Below are 10,761 nucleotides of genomic sequence, written 5' to 3'. Positions count from 1 at the left end.
ACCTGGAGAATGGATGTTTTTCCATTCCATTTCCCAGTAAGACCATCATGACAGGAAATCCTCAAAATAAGCATATTATTGATGATGCATTTAATCATCCACTTTGTGAAGAAGTGTCTTCTTGTAATAATATACATACAGACTTAGAGGCAGTGATGAGTGAATTGGTTTGTTGGTCTGAGACCTAGAGAAAAATTGTAGGATCAAGAACAAGTAAATCTGAGTTTATGGCATGTGGATGGCATTATGGAAGTTGTAATTAACATTCAGGTCATAAGAATGACTTAGAAAGTTTTGTAGACACAGGCATACTCTGTCTCCAGAAAAATTTGTACAAGAACAGAGTATCATTGTGACAGAGATGGGAGCAATGCATGGTCCAGCAGCCTAGGCTCTCATTCGCTAAGGCTGACAATGTCACTGGCATTGCCCAATGTCAGTCTTCTAGTAGTGGAAGACATCCCAAATTCCCCAAATACATTCTCTGAGAAGGAAAAGTAGCATTCAATGGCAACTTGACTATATTGGACCACTTTTACCATAGAAGGCATAGCAATCCATCTATAATATAATAGATATATGTTCTGGGTATGGCTTTACCTTTCTTGCATATAAGACTTCAGGACTTAAAATGGGTTTGTTATATTAACAAGGAATTTCTGAGTAACATCGCTTTTGACTGAGGGACTGATTTTACAGAATAGAAGGTACAGTAGTGAGTACATATCCTGGGGGTCCAGTGGTCCAGTCACATATTGTATAATTCAAGAACTGCACTCCTGAGAGCATGATGGCCTTTTGACAATGAACCTAAGCTACTAACTTGGAGATGATTTTCCATTAGCATGAAGAGTCATCATCCAAAGCATAATATATACCTTCAATTAATTACCATTATCAGTGATGTGTCACTGACAGGTGTAATACATGGTACCCATAACCGAGGAGTAAGTGTGGCCCTGCTTACAATTTCTCCCAATGACCCCCCAGGAGGAATTTATGCTTCTAGTTCCTGCAATTTTTGGCTCTGTGGCTTCAGAAGTCTCAATTCCTTGTTCAGAAGTGCTTCTACCAGGAAAATAGCAAGAGTCCCATTAAATTTTATGCTATCTATGCCATCATTTATTTGATGCTCCTCATGTTAGAGGTCTTCTGGCAAGGAAAGGCGTCACTATCCTGGTAGGAATAATCTATTCTGATCAACAGGTGGAAATAGGGCTGCTGCTACACAATGGGGCCAGGTGATCCACTGGGGGTACTGCTTGGTAATTCCTCTGCTCAATTCTAATTATAAATAAACAAATGTAGAAGTTATAAACTAGAAAATTATGTCAGGCAGAGCCTCAGTCTCCTTGTTAATAAGTGTCTTGCTTTCCCCACTAGAGCAAGCATTTATACCAAAAAATGTGCCAGTTATGACAGGGATTTAAAATGGATAGTAGTAGAAGATAATGATAAAAATTATTTGCTTTGTAAATACCGGCTGCAGTGGAGGAAGCCCTAGTTTTTCCCATCAATCTTACTCATGTACATTTCTTCATGAAACAAAGACCAACCACAATCACTGAGGGGCTGTTTCCAAATGGGAAAATCTTAGATCCCCACATACCTCCATTAGGATGTTCCAAGGCATTGATGTTTCTGGTTGCCAGAAATATTGCCTTCTAACAGCTCCTAGTCAAATCCTTCTCCAGTAATTATTTTCGGCTGAAGGGAGATGCCTCAGTCAAATTAACTGGGATACTCCAAAGCAACTTGCATATAATTACTAAACCAGGAGTAGACATAGCCCACTTTATTCAGTTCAGAGTATCTTTGAAGGTTCATTCCAGCCCCAGAGCTCCCTGCTGGATGACTGAAGCCTGTGTTGCATCACAGTTGAACATCTCCTTCTGCCCAACCCACCTCTCTCACTCATGCAAAGACAGCATTGCCTGCCAAAAACAATCCCCACTGAACCACCTGTATGCAAATATCCATCTCAGAGTCCTTTTCCTAGGGAACTTGTCCTGTGACATTATTACATCTTAATTATTTTGCATATATTTCAAACATGTTAATTTGACTCTCACCTCCCAGTGCCACACTTCCAAAGTGGTCTTTCCTTGGGCGATTCTTTGATTCTTGTAATTGCTGTAAGCCCCTTGTCCCCTGGACTCTGGGCCCTTTCTTCCCAGGATTCTGGAGAAATGGAGTCTTTTCCAAACAGGCTCTTTCACATGGAAAAGGCTGCTGTACTGCTTATATTGTTTCTTGTTTGTGAAAGCTCAAAAGATCTTTACTAAGTTATAGCTCAAACTGCCCAAATTCAGCAGCATCTCCTGCATTCACCCTCTTTTATTTCTCTGATTTGAAGCCCAGTTTGGGATTGTTTACTCCAGATATTCCATTCTGGGTAATCCATCCTTTAATAATTCTCAAGTTTCCATTTTTACCCAACCTCCCACATTTTTGCTGAAAGTATCTGTACTCTCTTCTGACTTTATGCAAGGAGAGCAGCTTGGTGGTTTCAATGCCAGGAATATCTTAAACACACGTTTTTAGAGATTTATGTAGGACAAATACAGTTTTAAATTGTGCCTTTATTAAGCAAAGTCCCACATGGACTGACTTGAAAATATTTAAAAATAGTTTTTGTTTCCTCGGTTAAAACTAATCAAATATTTCTCTGAGTCAACCCTCAGACCATAATTATATTTGAGGAAAAATATAATTTTGTATATATGATAGCAATAAAACCAAGAAAAATGATGAGTAGACAGATGAAAGGGTTTATGAGCAAAATGCATGCTTATTAATACATTGTATATATAACTGCACTGTGCTAGACACTGGGCAGGACATAAAAAAGTATACTTTATAGTTGCTGTTAGTAAGCACCTAAAAGCTAGATGGAAAGGCAAAAGATGTCACATAAGATAACATTAAATCTAAGGATTTAACAGTATCCAAGTAGAAGTGGATAAAAACAATAAGAACATGAGGGGAGACCTACTAGTGAGAAAGAAAGAATCTCTTCTTGTATAAAATGGAGTATCAGAAGAGTGTAGATTCATGGAAACAAAAATTCAAATTGTCAAGCAGAAGAAAGATAAGGGCAGTCCATCTAAGCTTTATGCATCACTTTCTAGTCTGTCTACCATGTTCAACGAAGCAAAATTGAACAGATCCTCTGTCAGCAGCCATTTACAGTTCAGCACATTTGAGTTGCCTGAGTACTCATATTTTCTAAGACTGTTAGCCAGTTTTGGCTTTGGTTTGAATTCTTCTTTGGGAAAATTTCAAACCAAAGAGAAAACACATAGTTTTTTGGCTTACCAGTAAGGCAACCCAGATTATACTTTGTGGGACTCTCAGTTCTCCAGCCATGCTCAGCGCAAAGGCTTCTGGCAGACACAGACCCATTTTGAAAGCCATGCCAATGGCCACTATTGCAGGGGTAAGCCCTTCAAAAGACCAATATTCCTGTTTTCAATTATGTAGGTCTTGTTATGATTTATTTAGTTCTGGATATCAAATCCTGGAAAGATTGAATCTTACTTTCATTAAAGATATCATATGGAGCAAAGAAGCAGCTCAACATTACAGGACATTTATTGGCCAGACCAAATGAAATTATTCTAAAAAATGTATCCAGATAATATTTGTTATTAAGTCATTTGATGATATATAAAAGAGTGAAAGAAATACAAGGTTAAGCCCTTTTATATTAATTTCCTTAATGCTTTATTTTTATTACCTAAGAATTGTTTTGAAGCATAAGAATTGACATTGCTGTAACAGTACCTTGACATACATTGGGCATTTTTATAATAATAGCTATCACTTATTTAGTTCCTATCTAATTTAGATGCTTTATGTATTCATTTTCATTTTATACTTAACTCTGTCATTAAATATTGTTTATATTTTATAGGCAAGGAGACTGAAGCTTAAAGATACTAAGTGTTTTTCCAAGGTCACAAAGTTTTTTCTAAGGTCACAATAAGTGTTTGAGGTATTTAATGAGTATGATGGATTATGTCAATGCTTGCAAAATTTGGTTTCCTTCCTTGTAGTTTCCCACTATATCCCTTTCCTGATGAACCCAGGAAAAGGCATGTCCTTGTTTTGGCCAATGAAATAATGTATGTTCACTTCTAAGCAAAAGTGGTGTGTGCCACTGCCAAGCAGAAGTGTTAAGAGTCAGCAAATTGCTCATCATGACTTTTTCCTTTTTTACCACACACTCAGTAATGCTCCAGTTAGAGACAGCTCCTTTAGCCTGGAGTAGATCCATCTTGGGGTAAACAGAAGCAACATTTTGTAATGGGCATGAAATGTGAGTGAAAAAACTGTTGTTCACTTCTGAAAATTGGGGGTCACTTGTTGACACAGTATTTCCTGGCCTGGATTGATTTAATAGAATTGACAAATAGAAGTCACTTCGACTTGATTCAACACCTTTTCCATGATTGTTGCAAACATAATGTGTTATGTTTACACTTTCACGTTTCTCTCCAACAAAAAAAAATTGCTCTACTCAAAGTATTTATGTGGCATCTGATGTGACTGAATGAGATTATATTCATTTGCCTTCATTGGTTTTGTTTTTTGTTTGTTTGTGTTTGTTTTTTTAGGGCAGCACCTGCAGCATATGGAGGTTCCCAGGCTAGGGGTCCAATCGAAGCTGTAGCCGCTGGCCTATGCCACAGCCACAGCAATATGGGATCCAAGCCGAGTCTACACCACAGCTCATAGCAATGCCAGATCTTTAACCCACTGAATGAGGCCAAGGAGCAAAACTGCGTCCTCATGGATACTAGTCAGATTCATTTCTGTGGAGCCACAACAGAAGCTCTGCCTTCATTGTTTTTGCTTCTGCACATTTTAAATTTTTTTTAAAAATTGTGTTGAAGTATAGTTGATTTACAATGCTGTATTAATTTCTGCTGTAAGGAAATGTGATTCAGTTATATATATATATATATATATATATATATATATATATATATATATATATACACATATCCAGTCCCATATGGATTATCATAGAAAATTGAGTAGATTTCCCTGTGCTAGATTGCAGGTCCCTATGGACCATCCATTCCATATATCATAGCTGCCATGACATCCCATCCTCCCAAACCCTCCCTACCCTGAAACTTCCCCTTTGGTAGCAATAGTTTTGTTTTTGAAGTCTGTAAGTCTGTTTCTGTTTTTAAATAAATTCATTTGCATCATTTTTTCAGATTCCACATATAACTAATATCATATAATATTCATCTTTCTCTTACTGATAATCACTTACTATGATAATCACTGGTCCCACCCATGTTGCTGCAAGTGGCATTATTTAATTTTTTATGGCTGAGTAATATTCCATTTTACATATGCACCACAATTTTTTATCTATTCATCTGTTGATGGACATTTAGGTTGTTTCCATGTCTTGGCTACTATAAATAGTTCTGCAATGAACAGTCTGCAATGAATATCTAATCTTTTCTTTTTTTTTTTTCTTTTTACTTTTTGGCTGTACCCATAGCATATGAAAGTTCTTGGGCCAGGGATTGATTCTAAGCTACAGCTGCAACCTATGCTGCAGGTGTGGCAATGCCTGGCCCTTAACCCACTACACTAGGCCAGGGATCAAACTTGCACCTCCACAGTGACCCAAGCCACTGCATCAGATTCGCAACCCACTGCGCAACAGCAGAAATTCCTATCTTTTTGAAGTATGGTTTTCTCTGGATATATGCCCAGGTGTGGGACTGCTTGATCATATGGTAGTAATATTTTTACTTTTCTAAATAAACTCCATACTGTTTTCCATAGTGGTTGTACTAATTTACATTCCCACCAACAGTGTAAGAGGGTTCCCTTTTCTCCACACTCTCTGTAGCATTTATTGTTTATAGACTTTTTGATGAGGACCATTCTGACTGGTGTTAGGTGATACCTAATTGTAGTTTTGATTTGGATTTTTCTAATAATTGGTGATGTTGAACATCCTTTCGTGTGCATTTTAGCCATCTCTATTTCTTCAGACCATACTACAAAGCTACAGTCATCAAGACAGTATGGTATGGAAACAAAAACGGAAGTGTAGATCAATGGAATTGGATAGAAAGCCCAGAAATAAACCCATGCACCTATGGTCAATTAATCTTTGATGAAGGAGGCAAGAATATACAATGGAAAAAAGATAGCTTCTTCAATTAAGCAGTGCTGGGAAAGCTGTATGGCTACATGTAAAAGAATGAAATTAGAACACTAACACCATAAACAAAAATAAACTTAAAAAGGATAAAGATCTAAATTTAATTCTGGATACCATAAAACCCGTAGAAGAAAACGTAAGCAGAACACACTTTGACATAAACTGGAGCAATATCTTTTTGATATACCTCCTAGAATTATGACAATAAAAACAAAAATAAATGAATGGGATTTAATTAAACCTAAAAGCTTTTGCACAGCAAAGGAGACCATAAACAAAATGAAAAGACAACCCACAGAAGGGAAGAAAATATTTCTGAAGAAGTGACCAACAAGTGATTAATCTCCAAAATACAAGAACAACACACGGAACTCAATATCAAAAAAACAAACAAACCAATTAAAAAACTGGGCAGAAAATCTGAATAGACACTTGCTTTTGCACTTTTAACCTGTGACTGCACAATAGTATATGTGTATATCTTTTCTTCTGTGTAACCTTAAGTATATTATATATGCCATACTATTTTTTCATCTCCCAAAGTTACTTTATTTACACTTGGCAGACACTAACCCTTAAAATGAAATAAACAGGTTCTTTGGAATACCATTGTAAAATATCATTTTGTAACATTTCTACAACTTAAATAATCTAATATTTTACTGAGTTTATGTAAAATTAATTCTCACATATTTCTAGTTTATCACCACTTCTGTATTTATGATGCACATTTCTCTTATTTTTTTTAGATTTAATCATCTTTTCTTCTATTGCTTAGGTCTAGAGAAAAACTGGCATGTCTAAAGTTAATTTCTTCTTTTATCTTTATTTTGCTTTGTAAATATTTGAGTGTTATGTTAATTAATTTAAAAAATTCCCTAGAAAACATTTAAGTCATGTTTAAAATAAACTTTTAAATTCAGAGATCATTTTAGATTTGGAGGAAAATCACGAAGATAGTTCAGTGAGTTCCCATGTACTGCACACATATACCTCTCTTATTCACTTGTCTTGATTAGTGCATTTGTTACAATTAATGACTAATATTGATGTATTATTGTTAACTAAATTCCAAAAATTATTCAGATTTCCTTAGTTTTTACCTAAGGTCCTCTTTCTGTTTCTGAATCCCATCCAGATACCACATTCTATTGAGTAGTCACATCTCCTTAGGTTCCTCTTGGCAGTGTCAATTTCTCATGTTTTCCTAGGTTTTTTGCTTTTGTTTTTGCTTATTTTTGGCCATGCCTGTGGCATGCGGAAGTTTCCAGGCCAGAGATAAAACACGCACTCACCACAGCAGCAACCCAAGCTGCAGCAGTGACAACACCAGAACCTAACTTGCTATGCCACAGGGAATTCCACGTTGGCTTAGTTTTTGATGACCATGAGAGTTTTGAGTCATCCTAGTTAGCTATTTTGTAGAACAGCCCTCTATTCTGACTTGTCTGATGATTTTTCCTTGTGAGTAGATGTGGCCGTGGTTTATGAGAGGACGTTCTCAGAGGTAAAGTGCCATTTTGATTCCATCGTTTCTAGGGTGCATAATATCAACATGGTTGATTACTTTTGATGTGAACACTGATTCCCTGTCAGAGGTAGTGTCTCTCAGGTTTTTCCACTGCAAAGTTAACTTTTCCCAACTTCTGATGCTGTACTATTTTCCATTTTTTTTTCCCTATGTTATGCTTTTCTCTAAACAGTCCACACTTAAGGAGTGGGGAGTTCTGCTTCACCTCCTTGAGGGGAAAGTATCTGCACAAATTATTTGGAATTCTTCTGTATGCCATATTTATCTTTTCTCCACAATTTATTAATTTATTCAATCACTTGTTTATATCAAGATAAACTCATGGATATTTATTTGTAACTTTGGATTGTAATCCAATTCTACTTTATTTTGGTGCTCAAATTTTTCCATCTTTGGCCATTGGAAGTTCTTTCAGTTGACTCCTGTATCCCTCTGATGCAATCCATCAGTGTGTTTTCCTTTTCTTGCTTTTCTTTTTAACTGTTTCCTTATTTTCAGATACTACAAGATGCTCCAAACTCATTGGGGGTATTTTTTACACAAATTATAGAATCAACCAACATTTCAAGGAGGAGCCCTGGTTCCTTTTATTGAAAAATGGTATTAGAAGCCAAGATCTAAGTAACACATGTGCTCATTGCTACTAGGATGTCACTGCTTCTAGAGCCTCTGAGCTGACAAAGCAAGGAATGTTTGTATTCTAATTGGTGTATACATGCTTATCTATAAATATATCTATATGTAACTATTTATATCTATATTAAGTTAAAAATGGGTCTTTGCTGGTGTATCCAAATCTAATCCATTTCCACATAGATCACTGTGTGGGCTTCTTCCCTTGCTTATCTGTAAACGTCCACTCCAATAGTGAGAAACCTGGTTACCATCATTGGCCATAGATTTACTTAATTGTTTAATTCCAACATGCATATATAGTGGTATTAGAATTATTTACTCACATCCCCATGTGAAATAACTATAAGACCTAGAGCATATTGCTTATGCACAATTCACTTTGCCTTGAAGACCCACTAATTTCCAAGATGACTTAGGTCAGCACATTTACTTCCTCCCTTTTCTGTGAACCTGTTCCATACATTCTTACAGTTAGATTGTTTTTGCTATGTTCCACATTTCATTCTAGGATCTCCCAATATCCTAAGTGACTTTTAAAATTTTTCATGCATTAAGTTTCTGCATGTGCTGCACAGTGTCATTTATCCACCATTATAGTATCATACAAAATAGTTTCACTGCTTTAAATTTTTTTTCTATGCTTCATCTATTAAATTCTCTCTCCTTATCTAAACCCTTGGCAAATACTGACCTTTTTTTTTACCATGACTGTACTTTTGCTTTTTCCACAATACATAGTTTTGGAATCATACAGTACATAGCCTTTTCAGAGTGACTTCTTTGGGGTAGAAATATGTGTTTAAGGTGTTCTCACTGTGGTGCAGTGGATTAATGATCCATCTTGTCCCTGTAGCATTGTCAGTTAGATGCCCTTCCTAGCACACTGGGTTAAGGATCTGGTGTTGCAGCAGCTGTGGCATAGGTCACAGATGTGGCTCAGATTCGATTCCTGGCCTATGAACTTCCATGTGATGTGGGTGTGGCCAAGAATGGGAAACAATGTGTTTTAAATTCATCCACATCTTTTTGTGGTCTGATAGCTCATTTCTTTTTTCCTTTAATAGTATTTTATGGATGTACATTGTACAAATGTACCACAGTTTATACATTCACCTCTTGAAGGACATCTTGGTTGCTATCTGCGGCAATCATGAATAAAGTTGATTTAAGCATTTACATACAGGTTTTTGTGTAAATTAGTTGGATAAACACCTATGAGAGTTATCGTTGAATCAAATGGTAGGACCGTGTTTAGTTTTGTAAGAAGCTGCCACACTGTGCCATTTTCCATTATCATCAGCAATGAATGAGAGTTTCTATTGTGCTACATCCTTGTCTGCAATCAGTACTGTATTGTATTATTGCATTGTATTGTATTGTATTTTTATGGGCACACCCACAGCATATAGAAGTTTCCTGGGCCAGGGATTGAATCTAAGCCACAGCTGCAACCTATGCTGCAGTTGCAGCAATGCTAGATCCTTTAACCCACTGTACCCAGCTGGGCTTCAAACCCGAGTGACCATGGTGACCCTAGCTGCTGCAGTCAGATTTTTTTTTTTTTTAAATGGCTGCACCTGCCATGCCATTGGAAGTTCCCAGGCTAGGGGTTAAATCCCAGCCACAACTGCAGCAATACTGGATCCTTTAACCCACTGCATCTGGCCAGGGAGAGAATCCAGACCTCTACCAGTGACCCGAGCCACTGCAATCAGATTATTAACCCACTGCACCACAGCAGAAACTCCTTTCAGCTTGCAAATTTTTGACTATTCATATCAAAAACTCAATAGTCCATGTTGCACTTTCACATGTATAGGAATAAAGGGTTATGACATCACAATGAGAAATTTCTCTACCACTTTATGTACTCTGTGAAAAACCTAAGCTAGAACATTTGATAGTAAATAATCCTTCTATCACAGCACTAATAGATGATTTCTGCTCTACTGAAATAGCTCAATGGAAGACACTGAATAAAATTTTCTGTATGGTGCCATATTAGAGATAAATTAATAGGGAACAGAAAAAAGCATTATTTATATGAGTAAGCTAACTTTAAAAAATATCTTGTAGAGCAAATGAACATTATGTAGTACTAAAGTATACAGTAAAATTAAGAAATAGAAACATTTTGTGAATTTATTTTCACAAAATCTTGATATAAAAACAAACATGCTTAATGAATATATGCATAATCATTAGATTTTAAAATTTGAAGTTCTTACAGAAGCTTAAATATAGTGGATATGTTTGCCTTTCATACAAAATCTGTCTGGAATATATCTATAAATAAATAGAAGTAACATTTTTCTATATCCATAATTGCCTTGGCTCTAATTCGTATTAATTTACAACTATTATGAAATATTATGTCAAATAATAAAGTCAA

This window comes from Sus scrofa, chromosome 15 (assembly GCF_000003025.6).
Source record: "Sus scrofa isolate TJ Tabasco breed Duroc chromosome 15, Sscrofa11.1, whole genome shotgun sequence".
Taxonomy (NCBI): domain Eukaryota; kingdom Metazoa; phylum Chordata; class Mammalia; order Artiodactyla; family Suidae; genus Sus; species Sus scrofa.
Note: the sequence above shows the minus strand (reverse complement) of the source record.